The sequence below is a fragment of the Pyxicephalus adspersus genome, chromosome 3 (genome assembly GCF_032062135.1).
Source record: "Pyxicephalus adspersus chromosome 3, UCB_Pads_2.0, whole genome shotgun sequence".
Classification (NCBI taxonomy): Eukaryota; Metazoa; Chordata; class Amphibia; order Anura; family Pyxicephalidae; genus Pyxicephalus; species Pyxicephalus adspersus.
Window position 1 is genome coordinate 83,193,954 of NC_092860.1, and position 26,407 is coordinate 83,220,360.

Consider the following 26,407-nt stretch of genomic DNA (forward strand, 5'->3'; position numbering starts at 1 on the left):
ATAATCATCCACAAGAAGACAGCCTCTCTGCACTGCAGCTATGTATGGCTAAAAATAAACCTGTTTGCACAGACCATTAAACTGGAATGGCTGTCAAAGTATTAAACAGTTTACAAAAGTCTTACATCCAATGCTTTCATAAGAAAAGCAATTAGAGCAACTGAGTCACGCAGGAAGATCACCAGGACCTGGAACACAATGGGTTCAAATAATATACTTCATGCAACAGAATCATTTTATACAGAATATGAAGCTACATTTTAAATATGTTCAAAATTGAATTTGATTTAAAAACAGCTATTATAGAAAAATATATAAAAAAAAATAAATAAATTGTGCTTGACCTAATTTATAAAGAGCTTGCTTACATCTATATATTCTAGAACCATAAATGGTCATAAATTGTCTTAAAAGAAAATCAAAAAATTGTTATTTATATTCACATAACTTTTACTCACATTTACACATTTGCCACAAGTAAAAAAGGTGTAATTATTGGGTGAAAATGTTAATAAATATACATTTGGACAAAGTAGATAAGGATTAGTCCTGCCTGATGAGGTACCATGATGAAATATATCCTTCCAATGGGACACCTGATATAGGCTTGGTTTATTAACAAGGACTACCTCAGCTTAAAGCCCAAAGCAAAAGAAAAAAATGCACACATTGTTTCAGGTAAAACAGAATGACAGGTAATAAATGTTCTGCCCAATATCAATCTTGTCATCAAGAGCCTCTTTCTCTCTGTATAAGCAGTGATCTTCCTTTTGTAAGTCATATGAATCAGCAGGGAACATGGATTTTTCTGAGCTTCAGACTGATTATAAATGTGACCCTTTATGAAATAAATTCATAACTCTTACAAAAAGGATAACTGACTCTCCGAGGTGAATGGCCTGTGGAAAAATTGGGAATTTATATCTAATTATTTTTTAATGCTTGTGGTGAAACAAATATTGTTGGCAGAAAAAAGTATGATATAAAATAAGGCATTTTTAATATATTGGAGTTGAAATGAGTGCCCTTTCACTGGAGACATTCAAGCAACATTCTCAGCAGTGGCAGCCTTCATAATTCTTGCATGACAAATGTACTTTAATTTTGCATTTCAAATTTAGACTGTGCCATTCTGTGTTTTGAAGGCAGGCCCAAGTGACCAGATGGAAAAACTAAATAGCCTGCCAACCTATAGTATAGGACAGAAACCCCTGGACGGTAAGGACATTGGGCCTGATTTATTAAAGCTCTCCAAGGCTGGAGAGGATACACTTTGATCAGTGAAGCTGGGTAATCCAGCAAACCTGGAATGCATCTGTTCAAAAAATAGTAGGTTTGGTGAATCACCCAGCTTCACTGATCAAAGTGTATCCTCTGCAGCCATGAAGAACTTTCATAAATCAGGCTCATTCAGTAGGACCAATGTATGTAATCTTGGTAATGACATTTCTTGCTGTTTAAGTTACTGTTAAATTTTCTGTTTTTTTTTCAAATGTTAGGAACCATACACAATATGTATATTCAATAGGATAGGAAATAAAGAAATTCTTAGTATCAGTTGTCTTTTTGTTCTCCCTGTCCTAGGCAAACTAAAATGTCTGTATCCTGTGCATAAAAACATGCATCATGCCAGGGTTTCATTCTTAAAAATTACCTTTTTTCCCAAGATAATAAAGTATGTATGACTCTCAATCTGGTACAGTGATTTCAGCAAATTGTTAGAGTACAAGGATTGCAGTGTATTTACACAGCTGATAAAGTATGTAGGCATAGTTTAGGCTCTCTTTACCTATGCATCCATCCGCCCATCATTTGCCGTGACATATCTTATGTTCTAATTCTTCAGGGTGCCCAAGGACTTTTATATTCTTAACAACATTCCTGAATATTGTCATTGTTGTATAATGTTAAATAGACCATTAACTGCCTCACTGTACATTAAGAGTACAACTACTTTTTAATGCATAATTGAAACTCAAAACACTTTGCTGTTTCAACAGGTAAACTTCTCTGTCAATATGGCCAGACCTTGTTACACAAACATTCAAATTAAGTGCAGATTTAAAACAAAGCACTAACAGCCTACATGAGCAAACAACCATGGGAATTACATGTCAGAATTATATTTGCTAAGCATTACATTTTCCTTTCCGACTAATCCATATGGTCTGTAACCTCACCCTGATTGACCACAGGTTTAAGGCAGAACATTTTCCGAAGTTTGTCTATCGGTTACCATAACTAGCACCAGTGTGGTCCCATGAAACATTCCCATGACATATGACTCATTTTTTGTTCTCAAATTATTTTAAAACCACTATTGTTGCATTATTCAAGTTTTTTTTGTGAATTAAAAGTATAGCTTAATTGTATGTTTATTGGACAAACTCAATAAGGTAATGCATAAAAAGGAGACAGGGCCAAAACTGCTTATCACACAGTAATGATGAGTATAATATCTTAGAAACAGTATCATGTAATGCAATTGTGTAAATTAACAAACTTCATTGTACCCCCAAAACTTCCTAATTAAAGTGAACTTCGAAACACCACTCTCAATGGGCCTGATTTATTAAAGCTCTCCAAAGCTGGAGAAGATACACTTTCATCAGTGAAGCTACGTGTTCCAGAAAACCTGGAATGGATTTCTGGAGGTCTAGATTTCTGTTCCAAAAGCGTTACAGGTTTTCATGAAATTTTTTTTTTAAATTGTAGACCTGTAATTTACAGAAATATGTCCGAACAAGGGTTCTAGTAGATATCATGAATATAAAAAATGTTTGAAACACACAATCATGTATGAAAAAAAAAAAAATACTTTTAATAAAATTAAATAAAAGACACAAAAAATCAGCTTAAACAAGAATACATAAATAAATGAAAAATACTGAAAATGGAATAATTGGGTATACTGTATAGTAATATATTTTTCTAAAACACCTCCCTAGTGTCCGTCACATACCTATAGACAAAACCACATAAATATATTTTTTATTATTTTGTATTGGATTGGATATGGGAGTTTGTATCCAATCCAATACAAAATATGAATTTGAATTTCTAAGTTATTTACTTTTTCTTTTTCTTTTTTTTTTTTATTATTTTGTATTGGATTGGATACGGGAGTTTGTATTCAATCCAATACAAAATTAGCGTTTGAATTTACCAGTTATGTACTTTGTATTAATTTTATAATATTTTGTATTGGATTGGATACACGAGTTTGTATTCAATCCAATACAAAATGTGTTTGAATGAGTTTGAATTTGAATTTCCCACACACGCGCCGACGTCATCGCTGAGGGACACGCACGCAGGGAGAAGCCGGCTGGCTTTTTTTTCTTCGCCGGCCGGCTTCTTGTCTTAGAAGGCACCCGACGCTGGAAGGGGAACGACGCTGGATGATCCAGCGGGACCAGGTAAGAAGCCGGCCGGCGGAACAGAAGATGCCGGCCGACTTCTTACCTGGTCCCGCTGGTTCTCGGAGAAGGCACCCGACGCTGGAGAGGGAGATCGACGCTGGAGTACGACGCTGGAACACGAACACGACGCTGGATGAGCACAGCGGGACCAGGTAAGTGATGATTTTAATATACGGAGAAAAGTTCGGGGTTATTGAAAATAGTAACTTTTTTTAGCCTGTACCAAGGTCAGGCTTATCGGTCAGGTGGTTAAAAGTCATTTGTTATTTGTTAGCAAATGTTTTTAATCATGGACCAGATCCATTCCAGGTTTTCTGGATCACTCAGCTTCACTGATGAAAGTGTATCCTCTCCACTTCCAATATGCAGAAAGAGTTGCCAAACATTCCACACAGTTAAAGAACATTGCCCTATTGAACTACCTTAGAATTTAGTATAAGTCTGCGGTAATTTGTTTAGGATAGAATTGTCAGACAAAATGTTGTGCTTGGCCTTAAGGAATACACAGTCACTCAAACTCAATAAGAAGTTTTACGAAAGGTGTCTGGCCGTGGAAGGATGCTTAGAAAGTGGTGGGGTTTGACAAGTTCTCCAGAAGCTCCAGAAGGGAGCATAAATTGAGTCCCTGCTCATCTCAAAGTGACAGCCAGGGGGAGAGGGGACAAGTGAAACTCCAGGGAGAGACAATATATTGTAAAAAAGAGAAATAGTGGATTCTATCGTTAGATGGACCCTTTTTCTCCTCTCTTCTTTGGGTAGCACAGATATTTGTGGCTCCAATAGATCAAGGAGTACGGATACTAGGGTTAAAGTGATTTAAAGGCTTCCAGGAAGTGGGTGCTGAGGGTTTGTAGTAACACTTTATAGTATTTAAAAGTAAAACCATCTGGCCCAGAAGCTATGCCTTTTTTAGATTTTTTTTCCCAGGTAAGTTGAGAGTGGGAGGGTGAGTTCAGAATAGTTCAGTTATCTTCTCATGTCTTTTAAGTTAGGGAAGGGCCTTTTACAGATCTTTTATCAACCATACAACATATTTACAACTGGGCCTGCCTTGTTTTTTTAATGACGGTTAACAGTGGTCTGTCAGATCATTGGGATAAGTAGGAGCGGACATCTACCTTGCTTAAAGGAAGATTGGTTTGAAGTTCTGTTCTAAGTTATTAGTAAGAAGACTTTTTCTAGAAGACAATCAATTAAACCTTTTATATTTCCTTTCAAATAGACCCAGAATATGCTGCCAGACCCAAACATGCTGGATGGATCAGTGTAAAAAAGTTTAATGAAATGTCTTATTTTAAAAGTTTTAGCTGAGATTTTGTTCAAGCACATGTTAATCCCATTTACTCATGCCCTACTTCCTATGTTGTACTTTTCATCATTGTTCCCTCTGTCCTAATAACAAAATACTTCTTTTATTTTATTAACCACACAAAACTGCACTGGTAGCATTCCCGTCTACTAGATGTATTGCATAATACCTAATGATGCCTTGTAATTCAGCTATGAATATAAATAAATATAAATTACCACCTACATATGAATTAAAACATTATTTAACATAAGCCTTTATTATACCTTCACATGTATGATGCATTTATTATACCTAATCCTATAGCATGACTAATACATTAGGTCATTTAGTATGTTCAGTATTGTACTAATCTTTAGTTTCAATAAAGTCAAAATCACATTTTCTTTTCCTGATTCTTATCTTTTTGCAAAAGTCATTGAATTTAGCAACATTTTTTGAAGCATACCTTTGCTGATTGTTAGGAGCACCTTAACCATCCTTTCTATCAGCACCTTATACAAGCACAGACCTGGGGATTTTAGTGTTTCATTTTAATGAATTGAAACATATTGTGTTGTAGGTAATACATGTTCTAGTGTTTAACTTTTTATCTAATCTATGCATAGAAAGCAGTTAAACATGAATGTTCCTCACCAAGCACCATAGCTCCATAAATTCAACTTCATAAGCCTAATAAAACTATACCACCGTAGATAGCTTTGTCTTTTTATTCATAGAACACAACATAGTAGTCCACTTTCAAAATCAGCAGGAAAATTGTAGCATGTGTTCCCCTTTAATAATGCTGGGTGTGGTACTAAACATAAATAAAATAATATCCTACCAAAAAAATTATCTCTGCACTCCCTTTTTATATTCATGATTAATGGTTGGATAATGTATAACATTCAGGAATACATAACTGAAATTGTTTAAACTGTAATTGTAACTCCATTTGTTGTAAATGTATGCAATATTCTATACATTATAGTTTAGGGAGGATATTTGATTGTTGGTTTTGATTTATTTCTCATTTGATTTGAAGTTGATTTTTGATTTCTTTCTGCCAGGGTGGGAGAGGGGGAACAGAGAATGGCAACCCAGCCCTTAAGTCAAACCTGCCAGAAACACTACAATGCAGTTCTAAGAAAATTTGCAATATAGTTGAATCAAACTAAATTTGCAACATAATCAGTGGGATTGCAAGTCCATCCAAATAAAAATTGATCTATAACAGATCCCTGGTATGAATTTTACTAGCCCAGTTCCCTATTCATTTATAATCACATTTCTGATGCTCTTTCACTATTTCATTGCAGTCATCACAAATGCCCCTTGCTTCCAGGTATGGGGAAGTGGGTGAATAAAAAGCAACATACTCCACCTTGGGAAGTTCTTTGTTCTCATAACCATCAATACCTGATTTAGTTTAGAAATACTTTTTTCCTTTGCAAATAAACTCTTTTCTGTGCATTTCTGTGCTGGTGATACAATGGCTTAGGTTTGTGAAGATTTCCCTGTTCCATTACCGTGGAAATTGAAAAAAAAAACTCACCTTCACAGGTCAGTTGATCCCTCTGGAGGTTTCCTGGATCAGGTCCATCAGGTATCAATATATCAGAAGCATTTAAATTCTTCAGCTAAACATTTAGGTGTTTTGTTTAAAGGCCTAGTTTGGTACCTAGACTTTACGGTAAAGGTAAACAGTGCCGCTCATCATTTTGGCCTGTTACATCCAGTACTTTTGGCTTTTCAGTTTGCTGATCTCTTCACAAACATGCAAGGAAAGACGCAAAAACTTCTATTGCTGTAAACTTTTTGTCTGACATCTCTTCCCACACATACATACAGGTCAGCTACTTAACAAGCCTTTAAAGTTAGCAAACCAGCAAAAAACAATTGGAGCACTGTGCTTCTTTTATGACAGGTTTATTGTAGGTCAAAAATATTTACTTGAGCCCATTACACAATTTAGTTCATTACAATTTTTTGTAGATTTTCTATTTTATCAAAAATGTATTCACTACTTTCATGCAGTTTTTGCCATCTGTGAATAATGCACAATCAGTCTATAGTAAAAAAAGTATTTTACTGTCATGAAATAATCAATAGGACTTATGTGACACATAAAACTTTACTTCCCTGTATCACTAGAGAATTGAATATCTCATTTACAAGTTGGCAACAAGATCAGGCACTGTGAATGCAGAATAACTATAGTTAACACACCCTAGCTTCCTTAAGTTCCTCTAATTTCCTTAAAATAAAATACAACTGTTACTGACATAGAAAATCATTAGTGAAACCGAATGCCTTTATTGCTTCTTATGTCTGTGAGAGTTCTTCCCCTTACGTCATGGTTTCTGCTCAACAGGGCCAGGCTCACCAAGGATTGGCTGATAGCTGAGCAGTAATTTGAACTGCCTTTTGTATTCTGCTGATCTGCAGCTACTGCTTTAGTGCTAAAGGTGTTCTACTGTTAGGCACCTGCCTACACCTTGTGTGTGTGTTTTTTTTGTCTTTTCCCTGGTGGCTGTTTCTTTTCTGAGCTGGTATTTTGTTTCATGTGGATTTCTAGTCCACCGTGGCACTGGAGGGTCATTATCACAAGGATGGAAAATCCAAGACAGCTAGCAAGAAGGGTCTTCTTGAGAGGTAAGCTCTGCCACTGTTACACCTGTAAGCAGAGGTGATGCTGAGCAGAGTTTATATGATTTCATAATGGAAAATGTAAATAATACACTTGGGTGTTAGTTTGGCAAGCTTCAGTAAGCTTAAAGGCCATTTAATGATTAAACATTCGATGCTGGAGAAATAAATACAGCTGAGTAATGATTGTTGTTTGATTATATTATTTGATATATTATTTGATTTAATTATTACAGTCTGTATGCATATTGCACCGTCATAAGTGTATACACTAGGTGAATAGAATATGAAGAATGTATAGAGTATATATATTGTATATATAAAGTAATAACCTAGGAATAGGAATGAGATCTCAATTTACAGCAAACAGGTCAGTGAACGATGCTGTTTGATTTTTGCTATAGGTTACTGCATACAGTACATTGCCCTTTGTTTTGTTATTAAGCAAGCATAAAGCATACAGTATCGGTGTCAACCTGGGTATCATGTTAACAGCCATCTTTGTTTAAAGTGTCATAGAACTGTAATGAACGTGTCGTGAGGTGTTGTTCTGTGATATTAAATATTAAACAAGGGCTCCTACTAGTCAAACATAACTATCTGGTTCATGTATGCGGTTGTCACAGATTGATCTGTATTCTCTGGCTTCCATGCTATGTTTTATTTTGCTATAGCTGCTTTGTCACGGCTGTGTGTCATTAACTTTTCCTTATCCAAGGAGTGTCCATTTCTCTAATCACTATTAGTCTTGTAATTGTCCTGGATTTGGCCACTCCTCCAGTAATATTTTAGATCAGGTTGACCTTGTTTTTTTTCTAATGACACACAACCTTTTTATTTGTCATTTGTCTGTATAATAAGCCTATAAAATAAAAAAACAGGTATGCAATGGGAAAATGTAATTGACAGTATCAGTATCAGAGGTTATAGTAGTACATTGATAGCATTTTTTATCTGATAAATGATAAAAGTATCTGTGGATGAGGTGAGGATGAGGTATACTAGGAGTTTGTAGCCTAGGCTGACAGGGCTGCTGTTCTGTAGGTACAGTATGAGTGTTCTCCCCAGCCCCTTTGAGCTGGACGCACCTCCCGGCTGTTTTTGGGTGGTTACTGATAAGTTCGGTCACAATACAGGGTCTGCCACCCGCCTACAAATTCTTCCCACCGAGCTTAAAGAAATTTCTGGGTTAAGCACTCAGCAAGCTTCATTTTATTACATTTTGAATTTTGGGGTTTAATTACACATTAAAGTTTAGATCATTGTTTCTCTGCTCTCTCTTCCACTAAGATAGTTTACAGTAGACTGTGCTTGGTCTTTTTTTTAGTTTTTTTACCTTTTGGCCCAACTGACACTTTATATTTTTATATGGACTAACAAAAATGGTCCAGAGTATAATATAAAAATACTGCAATGAAGAATACTACATAGATGTGTTTATGCCTGATTGGATTGATGTCCATTGATGATGTCCATCCATCCAGCTGATGCTGTTTAGAGGGGTGAAAGGGTGCCAAGTCTCTGATGGCAGAAAGAGCTGAAATTGATAAATAGATAAAGAGCTGTGATTTCAGTGGATCTGTTGTGAAGTTTTCGGGATGAACTTCACCACCATACAACTACTACTAACCTTCTATCCATTCCATCGCAGGGTACCACCATCTTTTCTCTCTTTTACTTTCTGAGGATGATTTTCAGCCATGATTGGCAGTGCAAGGTTAGTCGGGATTGCTTGGTTTCCCTGGCATATAATACTGAGCTGCACTGCTCAGCAAACTCTGACAGCTGGGAAGTGAATGGGCAGGTAAGAACAGTTACTGCAAAGGGACATCACCTGTCCCTTTCTAAAGTAACCACCTGCCTAAGTCTCAGCTTGTTCACCTTTATTTTCACCTAGTATTCCTGGACAAAACACACTTCCTGTATCTGGGTTACTATGCCTATATCTCTACTTTATCTATGAAGGAAACCATGATCACCCTTGAAGGATGGACTTTAAACGTCCAAGATAGATGTCTGCACACCTGGTTTAAAAAATAATATTTTGCTCAAGCTCCAGCTTCAGGCCAAAAAAACAATTTTTGGTATTTAGATGTGTGGTATAGTACCTGGAATGTGGGCACTAAACATGTCTGCCTTTGTCTCATTTTCATGGCCATTAGAGTTTTCAGATGAGAGATAACATTGTTTTGGTCTTGAATTTAAAAGGACATTGCATTTCAGGTAAGGTCAACAGGTATTTTCTGTACTTTCTGTAAATGTTCTTATCCTGAAAAAAATAAAATGCAAATAAACTGCAACTTATATTCTTTTCTTGGATTTTGTTGTTTGTTGATGACTGGTACCTCTATATGTTCTACAGAACATCAATGAAAGTCCATTAGGATCAAAATGCAAGAATCCTAATTATCATGTCCATTTATAAAAAAAATCCTTTAATCCTTTGGTGACCTTGGTTTAATCTATATCCATCATGATCTGGTCATTAAAGGCACAGGAGGAAGGTTCTTAAATTATTTTTTTGGGCAATCCAAGCCAAAACCTAATCTGATGAATGTTTTTTATTTGACAAAATTAACATTATCTGCAGATCAACATTGATTACCACCTCCATACAGATTTAACTTGCAGTTAAGATCAGGAAACATAAAGAAATGCATATATATTGAAAGCGGTTATTATGCTTATTTGTGTGATTGAAAAAAAAAGCAGCCTTGGTAAGGACCCTAAACAATGTTATTATTATTGTTATTGACGAAATTCAATAGAGATTTCCAAAGCACCTAACAAGCTGTAGGCACCCTTCACTTCCAGTCTGAGGGGGCCAAATGCAGCTGTTAATTGTCTTGGTGAGTATAGCTTAGTAACAAACTTTTAGTTTGCTTTAGAAAGATTTTAGCAGTTTTAGCACTGCTCACAGCTTCCCAAAATTGTGCGTAAAGCTTGACCTATAATCCATCACTATTTGTACATAGTTGAAAGGTGCTTCAGTTGGCTTTACAAAATTGTTATTTAAAGTTTATAAAATCATTTGCAAGTGCTTGTTCATTCTGATTCTGTTCAGTCCATTGTTTACTAACTAAGGGTTGTATATACATCTGTAATTTGGGCCATAGAAAGCCAATAGTGAAGCATTTGGAATTTTTTTTTAGATTGAAATTTTTAGTTTTCATTGAACCTTAACGTAATTTTCTAGTCCTCCAAGGCAGCTTATCTGGATCAAGTTGTTCTATTGGGTTCAGTGACCTTGCGTCTAAGACAAAGAGCTCAGGTAAAATGTTATGTCCCATGGGGTGGATAAAATCACTCATCCACAAGAGCCTTTATGTAGAATTTGCAATATGACAGTTGTGCTATAAAGGTACAGTATATCATTCAGCGTGCAAGTAAAACCATGCTTGTCTTTCAGAGACAATCCTAAGACTTGTATTGACTTTTTACTATTTAAAGGTTTATAAATTACATTGAAAGCAATAAACTGGTAACTTTGACCGAGGCCAGACATAATATTCTGATAACATATGAAGTTTCACTACGTTAAAAAGCAATTCTTCTCTTTTTATCCAAGGCACATATTATTAAAATGAATAATAATAAAGAAACAAATTTACACTTGGAATGGAAACAAGATTTTAACAGCATTTTAAAATGTATTTGATTTTTATTTTATTTACATTTATCATTTTATTAAAGCGTACCTAAACTCAGAAATTTCACTTTACATAAAATGGTAGACAACCATTTTATGTAAGGTAAAATTTCTGTTTGTTTGTTTGTCTTTTATGTGCAACACCCTTTTAAAAAAAAAAAAAAAAAAGGATACATCACTGCCCACTAATTGATTAATGAATGGGAGCGCATAGCCTCCTGTGATACACATGTCATGCATCCCGGGAGGCTCTTGGGTGCTGCTTCTGCTCAAGCCTGCGCATGCCTGAGGAACCTTTTCGTGTGAAGCGAAAAATATTGTTTTTTCCAACCTACCTCACCTGATGATCTTGCGCCTGGGAGGTGAAGAGGAGAAGATGGCTGCGCCCGGCGCACCGTCACGGACGTGGATGCCGTGAAGGTAAGTGGATTTTTTTTTTGTTTTAGGCATTTTTGAATTCAGTTCCTCTTACATTCGATGTATAGAGGGGAAGGAAATATGCCATACAAAAAATGTATTATTTACCAGCAAGAATAAGGGATTGACACAGTTTACATGCATTAAATTAATGTGAAAATCAATTTGATTATTCTGAAAGCGTAAATTTTTGTGGATAATAAATAATATATGGATGCAACAATAGAAATGTTAATAAAAGCTACAGAAACTAAAGCTGCGTACACACGTCAAAGTTTTCTCGCCCGATAATCGGCCAGATATCGTGCGAGAATCTGGCGTGTGTACAGCTCAGGTCGTTCATCGTCCGTGGATCTGTCCTGGTGGATCCACGGACGATGAACGATGAGCGATCCTAATGCAAGGGAAGGGGGAGAGCGCGCAGCAGGGTGCCGCTCCGTCGCTCTCCCCCTCCCCTCTCCATAGAGCAGAACGGTGCTGTATGTACAGCACTCGTTCATGCATCTTGCGGTTCTTATCTTTGGAAAGGATCGTGAAAGATCCTTTCCAACGACAAGAATTGCACGTGTGTATGCGGCTTAAGACGAATATAGCAGATATTCTAACGCAAATAGATTGTAATATGGGGGAAGAGATAAACATAAAGAAAGATTATAGTAGTAATAATGTATATGTTTTATTAGGTTCTAGTAATGTACACAAGTAATCATTAGACACAATTTCAAGTGATACCAAAAATAGATGGCATATAACACTTATTCAATTTGGTCCTGCAATATTCCTTAGTAGAAGTTAATGTACTTTGGGTTTCTGTTCTTGACAGATGGAAAAATTAATGATGACAAAGGGCCTGATTTATTAAAGCTCTCCAAAGCTGGAGAAGATACACTTTCATCAGTGAAGCAGCAAGACTTGAAAGCATATGCTAGCAAATATCAAATAATTTTAGGAAATCCATTTCAGGTTTGCTGGATCACCCAGCTTCACTGATGAAAGTGTATCCTCTCCAGCTTTGAAGAGCTTTAATAAATCAGTCCCAAAATGCCAGTCAGTCATTGACTGCAGTTTAGTTGATATGATTTATGGTCTATTGTAGGAAAGCATGAGCTGAGCTTTGATTGGATAGTAATAATAATCAGAGCAGTTTTATCCATGTTGATAGACTTAATCTGGGAGGTAATTAAATCATTTCTGAAGCACTTTGAAATAAAATACAATGTTAGAACCCAGGTCATTTGGGCATTCCTATGATTACTGGCAGGTAGAACACCATAATTACCCTCAGGATGGATATCTTGCAGTGGTCACTGCATGCAATACCAACTCACATAAGTGGGCCAAACATTAAGGATTCTAATAATACAAAATAATTAAGTCTCTATTGCTAAAAACTGTAGTGGCATATGAACACATCTTGCTTTAGTGTATCTTCATGAGATATGGGAGGGACTTTTGTAAAGTGCTACATAATATGTTGGTGCTATAAATACAAAACAATAATAATAATTTTCCATATTCAGTTAGCTATGGACCCTTGTCCCTTTAGATGCCCAGACCAAATGTAGCAATTAAAGTAAGCATTAAGTATTCAGAACTTAACTTATTGAGGACATTTTACCTAAAGTGCACTGTCCAATCGATATTTATTAAAATCATCAAATAAAAAACACTTTTTAGAGTATGACTGTAAAATAATAAAACAAACTAAGTACCTTCAAATATACATTAATAGGAACATCTGTATCAGTTAATGGAATGTGCAAAAAACATAGCCTTTATAGTGTGTTTTGTCTACTAAATTTAGATTGATACAAATCATTTAGTGTAATGTTGCTCTTTTCTTCATTCACTTAAAGTAAATAGATATCCAGTTAAATGCAGCCTCAGTAAACAGATGCACACTCAATGTCCCAGATCAGTCGGGGTATGGCTGCTTCCATAGGTGTCTAACCACACAGGTTTGTGTTTCAAGCTTAACCACCACTGAACTAATGCCTGCATGAGAATAGCTCATGCTTGAAGACTGAATGTTCTGGTCCCTGATTTTTCAAACCAGTTCCCTGCATTTCCTTACAACCTAGAGATCTAAGTATTCTCTGTGCCATGCCTCTTCTACAGTACACGTCGCAGACAGATCACACAGACCAAACATTAGCAACTCTTATCTTAGTTTTGCATGACTTTTGACACGACACACCTAGAGATAATAATAACAAGCAGAATATTTTTTTTAGCCCTAGGCAAAGTTTAGTGCTTATTACTAAAGCTGTGAAGAACTTTTAAGCTATGTTCATGAAGTTCTTTGTAATTTTACTAATACTAATATAACTATCAGGTGCTGTAGCTGACAGCCTTTAAAGTAAATTAATCCACCGAGTTAGGTCACTACATATTTTATTAAATCTGCTGTTATCATTCTTTGCCTAATTTATAAACTCAGATTTTGAGATGCCTACAACTTGTGCATGCATTTTGATTGTGTAAAATATATATTATTTCCCACCTTTACTCATGAGCCCACCATCCTAACCTCTGTGGCCACCTCCATGCTATGTACCCTTCCTCATTTTGTCAGTAGGCTGCTAGCCACCTGAATTGGATACCTCCACAAGAGCCATACTTGGACTAAAGCATATCAGACTAGCTATGTGGCCCTGGGTGAATTATCCATACCAGAAGCTTGGGGTGGAATTGCCAGGAAGCATACCTGGTAAGCGGTGCCCACGGCGGTGTCCAGCGATGGCTGGCATTTTCTTCTCTTGGTAATGCCGGCCAGCATCTGCGCCCCCTGCGTGTGAATGATGGGGACGCCAGGCCAGGGGCAGCAGATGCCGGCCAGGCATCTGCGTGTGAACCTGTGGCTGGGGGGTGGGACTGCGGCTGGAAGGCAGGACCAGGCAGGAAATTTAAAATACTAAGGATTTTTAAATGTACCGCTTTTACATTTGAAAATACTTAATATGCATACAGCCAGGGAGGTTAAATAAAATGCATGGGGGAAAACTCAATATGTATCAGTGCAGTTAAGGAGCTCTGCTTTTACTGCATGCTGCATGCCTATTTTGTGTCTTTTGCCCAGAATGTACTTGCCAGAGACAGCCAGGCATCAGAAAGGAGTCAGTAGTTGCAGCCTGCGGCATGTTCTTTAATGTCTCACCATTTTCTTACAGAAAGGAATGAAATGTTTACGTTGGACTATAGCACTCATTATATATGAAGACTGGGTAAAATTAATTGCTATTTGCATTAGATTACATTACTTTAGGAATGGTATTTTCTCACGACTGCAAATTAATATTTTGACATCTGCTTGAAACTGCAGAAATCAGTAAGTGGTTTTTCCTAGCAAATGTTTTTCTGGGTTAATGCTATAACGATCTAATGATAAGGGCGTAAGACTTTGCTCATGCATGTTGATGTTAAACTTTTAAAGACATTTATGGTAATACAAGTGTCATTCTAAAGGGCACGCCAGAAAAACAGATATTCTGTGCACCACTTTGCTTCTATACATTGCTTGTCTTGGCATATCCTGAATTTTTTTTTAGATATATAGCCTTCATTAAAAAAATACCTGGGAAACTGGCCATAAAGGTGCTTTTGGTATAGTGTGACAACTGTCTCCCAGTTGTGTTCATTTAAATGCCCTGGAGATCTACAAGCGGTCATAACAACATATATACAAAGGCATGGCCCACCATTGTCTTTAGGAAAACCAGCCCCGAGCAATGATGTGCTGCCAGTGGTGGAGTAAGTGCACAAAAAGAGAAAGTAACAACAAGGAGGCTGAGGAGATCAGAAGCACAAAGGCTCAATAAAGTATAAAAAAGAGTTATTTGTTGAAAAACAATATCAGTTATTTATGATACTCAAGGCTTAAGCAAATAAAATGCCATCCAGTTAGGGTATTAGATATACTTTAGTTAAATGTCTCTCTCGTCAACTGTACCTATTCACGTTCTTTTTATATGGAACCTCCAAGTTATAATTTAGAGCTTACACAGGGTTCAGGAAACTTACTCTACTCCCATGTGACAATGCTCGGTGCCTGAACAGCCAATCACCAAGCATCCGTACTGTCATACCTGATACAAGATATTTTTTTTAACTATTTGGCCATACTGCTAAGCGTGTAGCTGGTGGTGGTTAAGGGAACATTTATGCTTGTAGAATTTCTATTTGCAGTAGTATGGAGTGGATTAGGTGTCCACCTTGTGTAAAAGTTTCTTATGACTTGGCTTGAACTTTTTGTGCATTGTTACTTGCAGTCCATCCTGCCTCTATTAAGCACATGTTGACATGTTTTTGACTGGAATACATGACAGGTAGAGTGTATTCAATGCAGGGTTTGCAGCTCATAATCAAAAAGTATTCCCTTAACACTTTTTTTAACTGCAAACATTTAGCCTTCCTGTGCAAGTGTTTAATTTTATTTTAATATCACAACAGCGGTGTCCTTTAATAGTGGAAGACACCTGGACGACGGAATAAAAAAAAAGCATGCTCATGGAAATGTCATAGAGACTGGATAGCCTGAGGCATTTGAAGAATGTTAATGGTATGCTTCAATGGAGAACTTCAGAGCCAAGCACCAGCAGCAGGCCTTGCTGACATCTCTTGTGAACTATTCAATCGCATGGCAACAACCACTCAAGACACATTTTTTATTAATTAAAAGAATCTTGATGAATAAACTATGTTGTCACAGGGCTGACCATCACATATTTATTGGGGTGTATACCTTTTTACAGCCTGGAGTCTGGCTGCTTGTATATTTTTCTGAATATAACAGGGCTGTAGGTGGGTAGTGGTCCCTGTATTTGACCCAACTTTTCAGTAGCCACCCAAAAGCATCCGGATGGTTACTGAAAAGTACTGGGTGGTGCGCCTAGCAAAAACTGGCTGGGGAGAGCACTGATCGTATTTTCAGATTTAATTACCAAATTATCACATACGTGAGTTGGAATATGCTTTCTAGTATTACAGGAGCAAAGACTGTAGAGCCCTGTAGCAGAAATGTATTGCGTTTGCTAGGCATTGATTATTTAAGCTTCAACATATACTTCTGGAAGCAAGTTTTAGTGCACATAGAAAGAAACTAAATTTGGTAATGTTTCAGAACAAATACAGACATGGCTATTAATATAAGAGTTAGATTTGACAAAAAAAACAGTCTAATTTTCTTCTCATGGTGAGAAAATTCCAGATAGCCAACAATAATGGCTGAAGAATCTGGCATTACAGGAATGCAAGTTTAGAGTAGGAAATCAATTTGACTGAGCCTAGTGATCAGTTGCACCACTGTCTAGTTCCCACACAATGATGAAGAAGTCCTTGTTATCGTCACTAGCTATCCATAGCTATCACATTTACCAAGTAATTTAGACTGCTATCAGCTTCCTGAGAACCTCATGCCTCTGTCAAATTATTTGCCTGGAGCTAGAGAAATAAATTGCCGGAACCTTTAAGCAGCAGACATATCATTTGACAAGGACAAGAAGCTAATGAAAGAAGGAAGGCCTTTATTGTTCAGGGAGGTGATGCTGAATTGTACAGTCCACACCTGAGGGCACCAGTCATATTAACGGCTTTCCTCATATGAGCTGAAGAAAGGAAAAGTTATAGGAAAAAGACAGTGACAATGGGACAGCTATTATCCATTAGAATAGCTTACAAATTTCTAGCAGCTGATAGTTTTTTTTCTTGTGCCAAAAAAAGTATATCTTACTAATTGACCTGGATGACACCTGTTTGATCAAATAAATCAATCTATATCAACACAAATACAAATAAATCTATTAGAGACAGTTTAGGCAAAATATATTTTATATATTTTTTTTTTCTACAATACTTTGTAGAACAACCGTAAGGTAACTAAAACAGCTAGGATGAAATGAACAGCAAGCTTATTTAAATAATGTAAAAGAAAGGCAGCTGAACAGCTTCCACCATAGAGTGCTATTAGGCATCTCTAGTGCTAATCAGTGCAGACAAGTAATCTAGTAGAAAGAATTGTAAATACTAGATACCCAACACAGCCTAAAACATTGTAATGACAAATGAAGTGCACAGTAGGTATATACTGTTCATTTTTCTAAACCTAAAGAAGACTAGCCACAGTAGACTTGTTTTCTCTCTCAATTGATAATAATAATAATAATAGTAATAATACCAATAATAATAATATTTGCTTTCAATTTTTTAAGGAGCTATTACATTTTCACAACAAAGCAACATTTTAAAAAATCTGTACCTAAAAGCGATATTTTAGTTAAAGATTGAGACTAGTAGACATCTTTTATCTCTTTTGAACTCCAGTGGTGAGAATCTTTTGATAACCTTTTTTATAATTGGCAACTTTTCTAGCTAACACATTGCTATTACTTTATATGTATTTAAACTTTTTATATGCTTTTGTATCTTGGTGAAACAGAAAGCATTAAAATTAAGGCAAAACATATGGCTATTACAATGTATGTATGTATGCCAAATCATTTTCTTTTAGTTTTGGGTTGATGTCATGGACTGGGTTAATAAAAACATTAATACATTATAAAAACTGAACTTAATACACAGAAATAGGGGCTTTTCATTACATTCAGACATGTCCTTTTAGTGTGAAATTAATTCCTAGAACATTTTTCCAATATTGATACAAACATTGGAAAACATGGACAGTTGGTAACTATTAATTTTTAACCATGGTATCTATTAACCATCATTCAGTACTCCTTCTTTTTGCTGGCCTGCTGATGACCTCAGTCTGTGGTCTGTGGGGTCAGCACCTTTTCTAGGGTGAGAAGTAGTTCAGGGCATGCACCAAGTCATTTCGTAGGGCTTTGCACTGCAGAAGTCACTAATTGTACCAAAGTACATCACTGTGTTTCTCTTCTTTTTACTGAAGTCTGACCTGTGGCCACATAAAACCATTTTACATGATGCGACCCGGAGATGAACCCAGGGTAAAGTAGAGTGATGTTAGTTAATGTTACCTTACACATTTTATAAAATGAAGGGGCCACAACCCTACCTTATAGTGAAAGTACAATGTGTATCAGAGGTGAAAATGTGGCAATAAAAGCTGTCTCTTCGAGTTAAAGCTTCCCCTCTATATAAACGAAATATCTAAATATTAAGGAAAAAAATGCTATGACTATTGTACAAGGGGGGGCATGTAAGAAAATTAATAAAAGCTAATTTCAACTTCTTTAACTGGGCACATATATGAATGATTTGAGTTCCTTACAGTTGTGGTTTAGTGGCAGTGTCTTGACCTGAACATCAAAATTGACCAGGAGCCATTTGGAGTCTTTTAAGCTTTAGGTATTATTATTAATAAACTGTTATTTATAAGGCACAACATTATAAGCAGCGCTGTACATTAAATAGGGGCTGCATATGCCAGACAGATACAAACAATGACACGGTAGAGGAACCTGCCCAAATAAGCTTACAGTGTAACAGGGTGTGTTACCTGACCATTGAATACAAGTTACTGTAAATGTTTAGGCACTCTTTATGGTAAATTTATACACAGTGTTCCCCAAAGTAAACAAATTGTCAACAGTGACCTTTGTACTTAAAATCATAAGCAAAAGAAACATAATTGCTGGCATTTGTTTATTTACAACAGTAACAACTTGATTCTTTTTTTTCTAAGACTTATAGATTTTTTTGCTGTTCTTGGGATCATTGTTGTGCTTGCATGACCCAGTTTTAGACAAGCTTTAGCTGTCGTACAGATAGCCTTACATTTGAATCTAGAATACTTTGGTATTCAGAAGAATTTATGGTTTACTCAATGACTGCAAGGTACCCAAACCCTGTGACTGCACTACAAGCCCAAAGCATCAATTCTTCCACACCATGTTTGATAGCATGAGGTTTTTGTTCTGATATGCTGTGTTTGGTTTACAGCAAACGTGGCACTGTATATTATGGCCAAAATCTCCACTTTGGTTTCATCTGTCCAAAGGACATTGTTCCAGATGACTTGTGGTTTGTTCAGATGCAACTTTTGAAACCTAAGCTGTTCTGCTATATTTATTTTTACAGAATAGAGGCTTTCCTCTGACAAACCTACGAAACAAGCTATACTTGTTCAACCCTCTTCTCTAATTGTACTGGCTTTAACATGCCACTGAGGCCTGTAAAGTCTGAGATGTAGCTCTTTGTTTTCTGTAATTTCTCTAAACATTTGCTGAGACATACACGCCTGGCAAGATTGGCAGCTGTCCTAAATGTTTGCCACTTGTGAACAATCTTTCTCGCTGCAGAATTAAGTTAAAATTGTTTGCAAATGGTCTTGTAACCCTTTCCAGATTGATGGGCAGCAACAATTTCTTCTCTAAGATCATTGCTGATGTCTTTGCTCCTTGGTGTTGTGTTAACACACACCTGAATGCTCCAAACCAGAAACTGATAAAATTGGTGGTCACACTTAAGCTACATGCACATGTCCAATGGTTCTTGCCTGATAATTGGCTCAGGGCCGATATTGGATGAGAATCTGGCGTGTGTACAGCGCCCGTCGTCCGTCCTCCGAACGACCGTCTTTGCGGATCCACAGATGATGGACGACGAACGATCCTAATGGAGCCTAACTGATGTTCAATCAATTAAGCACATTTGATTAGCAGCACCTGGCTGCTACTTACCGTCTTAATTCCTATGTAAGTGGTAAGGGTGTACTTAATTTTGCACACACTGCTTCTGTATTATGACTTTTTCTTTGACTGTGTTTGATAAGTAAACAACGTCAGAATGTAGTATGTCATTTGTTGTTAATATGAGGTGGTATTTACCTAATGTTAAAAGCTGCTAAAAAACAGTATTTTTTTGCTCCACATAAATATATAGGAATGACTCCTAATAAAATACAGCACTATCATTGACTCAATATTTCATAAACACTAATATGATTTCTGTAAGAAAAGATTTATATAAAACTTCTTATATAAAACTTGTTTGATTTTGTGTTTCAGTTCATTCAGGTTTATTAGAAGACAGGTCAGCATAAAATCCCTCTGAAAGCAACACAAAGTAATACATAAGCCAGTAGGCTGGTATGCTGCTACTACAAACCTCTGGTATCCAGCAGAGTTCTAAAAAGAATGTTTACATTGAGATATACATCTAATCTTAAGATTGGCAAACAACTCTTTTTACCTACTTTGTCACTTTGAACTGCTCATATTTGTCTGGATAACTTCCTATTATACATTTGATTAAAAGTTCTAAATGAAAGGAAATATTTCCTACAGTGAGTTCCTGGGAACAAGTCTATATTTCCTGTTGTATATTGACATTTTTATGTAACCCAATCATCACTCAATCCTGCTAATTTGACAGAATCAGTCAGTGACTGCCTAAGGTGTAAAGGGCCATGGCTGTAGAGGGATTTTCCTATGCAGTTTGAAATGCTGACAAATATGTTGTTTTTAAATGTTGGTAAGAAAAGCAGATTGTAATAGAGTATATTTGTGACTGTGACATTTTGTGACATTGTGACATTTTGAAGTCTTTATTCCTTGTCCTCACCTAGCAACATCTTCTCTTCTGTTACAATGCTTACTACAGAGCACAGAAGAGAGCTTTAAATAAGGTTGCAAAAGCAATGGCGGCAAACTGGTTTCAAGTAAGCATCATTCATAAAAAGGAGAGCAGTAAGACTGTATTGTGTGCCTGTATGTAGGCATACTGCTGTCCAAGCCAGTGTGCAAGATTGAATATGTGTAAATCTGTAGGTATGCACAGATATCAGAGCAACCACAATCATGTAAGCATGTGTTTAGCTTTATACATGTCAGTTTATGTGATAAATGCTATAAACACAAAAGTAACAGTGCGTCAAATGTGTTAATTTATTTATAATTGTTTATCTACAAATTAAATATATCACATATACCCACATTTATTCACAATTTGGAAGTTTTATGTTATATAATGCAGAAACAATAAAAATCTCTCAAATTACAAAATTAAACCTGTGGTTTGTTCTTCTATTCTTCCTCTTCAGGGCAGGGTCTTCTCCTCCTGTGTCGCTGTCTGTATCTATCTGTCATTTGCAACCCTTATTTAATATACAGCGCTGTGTAATATGTTGGTGCTATATAAATCCTGTTTATTTTTATTAATAATAATAATAATAATAATAATAATAATAATTCACTGCCTAACCTCCCTAGAGGTAACCCCTAATGTGACTAAAAAGTAGAAAAAAGTTGCTAAAAGTGGTAACCCCAAGTCACACTCGGGTTATGTAAACCTATGGGAAGGTAATAGTAAATAGAGCCTTACCTAATCTGCCGGCGTCCCGCGCCGTCCAGCGGACTGATTCCTGGATTCTGATTGGCTGCTGTGGGTTACTGCTCTAAGATGAACTTAAGGCTATACATGACAGAGATAGAATTGCCCTTGAAACAATTTAGGCTGCAGTGATGGACAGGAAGAGGGACATTTATCTCTGTATACGATTTTAGTGCTGCAGAGTATAAATGAACATTTTCTGTTTGCTATGTTCTGTTGTCACCTTTATACTGAAGTGAGCTGTTATGAATTTCAAGCACGTATATTACCAGTGGCTGATTGCATCGATGAACACCCGGTCAAGACACTGTAATGTGACACTTAAATAACAGCATCTTGTTCTCATGTCCCCCTGCCCTTTCCCTTCCCATCTTCCTTGGACACCTCAAATAGGAGGGCCTCTGCAGCTTTTCTCTTCATTGTATCACTTTCCATCAATACAAAAGCACTTGAGACTCAATTCAACAACATGAAGACCAGAAACAACAAGCATTTCTCACCAAGTAACCGAAAAAACATTCCATTTGTTTGTGAAGATCTATTAGGGAAATCTATTAAAAAACGTTCAAACAATAATTCTGGTTTATTTAAAAATATTGTTTTTTTTACATTAAGAAAATGTATATGTAGATAGGGGCTTCTCCTCCTTTTCGTGTCTTTTGGGCCGGAATTAAAGCTCTCCAACGCTGGAGAGGATACACTTTCATCAGTCAAGCTGGGTGATCTAGAAAACATGGAAAGGATTTCTTTAAAGTCATTTGCTATTTGGTATCAAATGTTTCCAGTCCTGGACCAGATCTATTCCAGGTTTGCTAAATCACCAAGCTTCACTGATGAAAGTGTATCCTCTCCAGCCTTGGAGAGCTTTATTAAATCAGGCCTATTGTTTGTATCTGTCACTAGCAACCGCTATTTAATGTACAGCACTGTGTAATATGTTGGCACTTTATAAATACTGGTAGTAATAATAATAATAATGGTTTGCTCATGGGAGTTTGCTCTCCCTATTTGCTTTTATATTTATTTAGAGATATAGATAATGAGGAGTGGGATTCTAATCTAAATTTGAGCATACTGAAGCATAGAGAACATTTGCAGGGCCTATAGCAAATAGACTCAGTACTGAAGGCTCTAAGAGACATTCATAATAAGCTAACAGTTGGATCAGCCCACTAGATTTCACCCATATGTGAAATACACTTCAAGGGGTACCAGGTCTAAAATTTTTATGAAAGTCAAACTTCAGCCTAAATGAAAAACATAAGCCCAGCAGTAGTTAACAATACAATATTCTGCTTCCTTTGGCTCCAGGGATGCCTCATACGTGCTTATTGATCCCTTCTGCTGCTTTTCTTTGTGGGTAACTAACTCCTAGCATCATTAAACCCGCATTCCCTAAGATTAAGGTTCAATTACAGCTGACTGCGTTTACAGTACTGCTTTATGGAATGGCCCCCATATCTGAGAATTTATATGTATTATATATAATATATATAAGAATAAGGACTTACCTCTTGCTGGTAGTAAGAAGAGAAGGAAGAAAACTAAAGCTTCACATGATTAAAAACATTTTTAAAGAAAAGAGAAGAAGTTGAAAAACTAGCTGTGAACTATGTACCATGAGTACATATATTAGTTTATGAGCATTACAAAATGTACAGTGCGTACACATAGGAGAACATTTTATTGAACATGTTTGACCTTTATTAACTGTCAGTGACTTTAAGAATGACAAACTTTTTTGCAGCAATTAATTGTGACACATCATTGGTTTGCATTTGATAATATTATTCCTAGTGCTAATGAGGCTGCATTTCTGTCAGCTTCTCATTGTGCTCCTAAATGTCACAAAATAATAAAAAGGACACAAATTGCTAAAAGCATGCATCACATGTATGCATTATTACAATAACTAATGTTACCTTGATCTTACTTGGAGCAGCATCTTACTGCTTGTTTATTCTAGAAAAGCATGGTTGTGTAGAAGAACAGAAATAAAGTGTTAGCCTGTTACAAAATGTAAAAATGCAAATATTATTTGTTAATATATATAGCAACATTTCTAAATCTAACTCCAAATCTCCGTTCAATATCAGGAAAAGTAGTGTTGTGAATCTCACACAGTATATTTACAGCTATAAGACTGTACCAAGGCACACTGATATACCATAAAGCATATAGCTATTTTTCAGGAGGAATTCAAGAACATAAGTGCAATTTTTAGATTGCTTCTTGGAAACAATTATTATGTCTAGATGTTTTCATAACAAATGTTTACTTTTTTACTTATAGACCACTTTAAAGCCAAACATAAATTAAACCGGTCTTGTTATTTCTTAATAGAATAGAAAGAGTAGAGGATCTGATTTTATTTTACAACAGTGTCAGCAACCCTGTTGGATACATTTTCTTCCTTTCCTGTTCTGATGACCCTGTTGTAGCCAAGAAGTAGGATACCATTCCCTCAATAGAGATTGAAACAGCACTTGTAACCCTTAAAATTTGTGTTTGACTTTAAACTTTAACAAGTATCTGACAGTAACAGCAGTGCTTGATCAAAAGAAATTCATAAGAAATTCAACCTACAGCAAAAAAAATTGAATTTAAACTAGATTTAATGTACCATTTTCCAGAAATGTAGCTCATGTTCTCATGTTTGTGGCAATAGACAGTATTTATGATTGAAAATAATTAATCATAGCCTGTATTGTAACTTTTCAGGGGAAGAATGTTGTATTATAAAATTCTTAGTTAATCCTAAATCAATTTTTAGTTTGTGTTTTGTATGTGCATCTATTTATATTAACCTGTGTGTTATAGACCATCATATTTATAGACTTATTTTTTTGACCTGTGTACTCAAAATATTCCAAGAAGCAGCTATAATTAGTAAAATGTTTGTATGGCTTCATGTGTTCCCATGATATGGGTGCTAAAATACTACTTGCGGTGCATAGTTCTCCCCAGAGGTTTTTAGCTGGTTGCTCCGCCCGGCTGATTTGAATACCCCGCCCAGCTCTCGGCAGCTCTCATCCTCGGATGCACGGATATCAGTGAGGCTGCTCTGTGCTCTGTGTCCTCCGTTCAGAGGATTGCTGCTGCCGATGAGAGGTGAGCACACAGTTCCAACCTTCATGTGAAGGGGACACAGGCAGCCCCGCCCCCATCTCATAGCACGAGCTCGGATTTCTTGCCTGTGAAATGTATCCAGTGTGTATAAAGTATCCATGTCATTCTGCATCCTCACAGCTCTCTGTGTACAAACCTCCATATCTCCTAAGCTGTATGTCACAATGACCTGTAATTTTCAGGGTGTACAGGGGACCCTCATAGATACTAGTTATTACAATTTCAGCCCCCCAGCTTCAACGAATTTCAAGATATGGGGGTCACAAATGTAACAAAGTTTGGAGTTGCTGTTTCAGGGGAAAGTGCAACTAGGAGTCCTAAATTGAAAGTGCAAATTGGGGACCCCGGAGCCACAAACATAGCAAGGAACATTGGAGTGGGCCCCTAAATATATACCTACCTGTCACAAATCTATACCTATGAAACTACTGTCTGCTTCTCTTCTTTGTACACCAGTTTCTCTGAGGTGGGGGTACAAAACTGAAAATATAGGTGCAAGTGTCGGGCACATTCTCCCCTTACAATCTCATTACTACAGCATCATTAGAACATAAAACACTGCCCATTAAAATTGGTTTCCCTGCCCTGTTACACATTCCTGTCCACTTATCTAACATTCTGAACTTCAATTGGGGAATGGGGAGGTGTAAGAAACTAAAAATATAGGTACAAGTGGGGAACATCTGTGACTAACATCCCCTAAAACTTCATCACTATGGCATCATTAGAAAATGAACTCTGCCCACTAAATGTTATTGAGGTTGAGGTATAGGAAGATTACAGTCGTGTAACAAGGAAGAGCATTTTGATGGACAGTTTTTTTTTAATATTGTAATGATGCCATGGTGATGAAAGGTGATCGCCACACATGTCCCCCACCTCCACCTATATATTTTTGTTTCCCTGCACCTCTTAATTCTGAAGAAATTGGGGTTTGAGGTAAGATGCAGACAGATATGTGTAACAGAGCAGGCAGCACATTTTGCTAGGTAGAGATTTATGTTCTCATAAAGCCATACTAATTACATTTTAGAAATGTTTAGCCACAAGTGTCCCCCACTTACACCTACAGTTTCAGTTTTCTATGCCTCCACGCGTACCTTAAAAATTTCAAGGTAATACAACCAACGGTTTAGGAGATCTGAAGGTTTGAACACAGCGAGTTGTTAGGCTGCAGAATATGACAAGCAGCTTTTACACTCACATAGCGATCACACTGCGCTGCTGATGACATTACACACTGCGGATAAACTTCACAGTGTTTTTATATAGAATATGGGCAGTGATGAGAGGGCGTCACTGGCTGTCTTGTCCCCATCTGATATCACATGCATGATGCTAATAAAGCATCGCCACATTTTTAACATTATATTAAAGAGTGACTTAATCTGTTATGTAATAGAAAAATGTGCATTTTGTTTTTTTTGTTTTTTTTACACTTTTGTGGAGAGGACCTCTCCCCTTCAGTCTTCACTTCCATTTCGGTAAAGACCGAACATATCCCAAAAGGCTCTGCACTGCTGCTTGTGTGCATGCACCTTC

General features: G+C 36.6%; 1 protein-coding gene across 2 annotated transcripts in view; it reads left to right on the forward strand.

Moving 5' to 3' along the window:
• SHROOM3 (shroom family member 3) overlaps nucleotides 1-26,407 on the forward strand; it is a 172,341-nt gene that overhangs the window by 60,207 nt on the left and 85,727 nt on the right. The window contains exon 1 of one of the 2 annotated variants that reach the window (XM_072405482.1): nucleotides 7,254-7,368. The exons of the other annotated variant lie outside the window; for it this stretch is intronic. The gene's annotated coding sequence lies outside the window, so the exon portion shown is untranslated. Of the gene's footprint in view, nucleotides 1-7,253; nucleotides 7,369-26,407 lie in introns of those variants that run through there. 2 annotated transcript variants of the gene reach the window in all.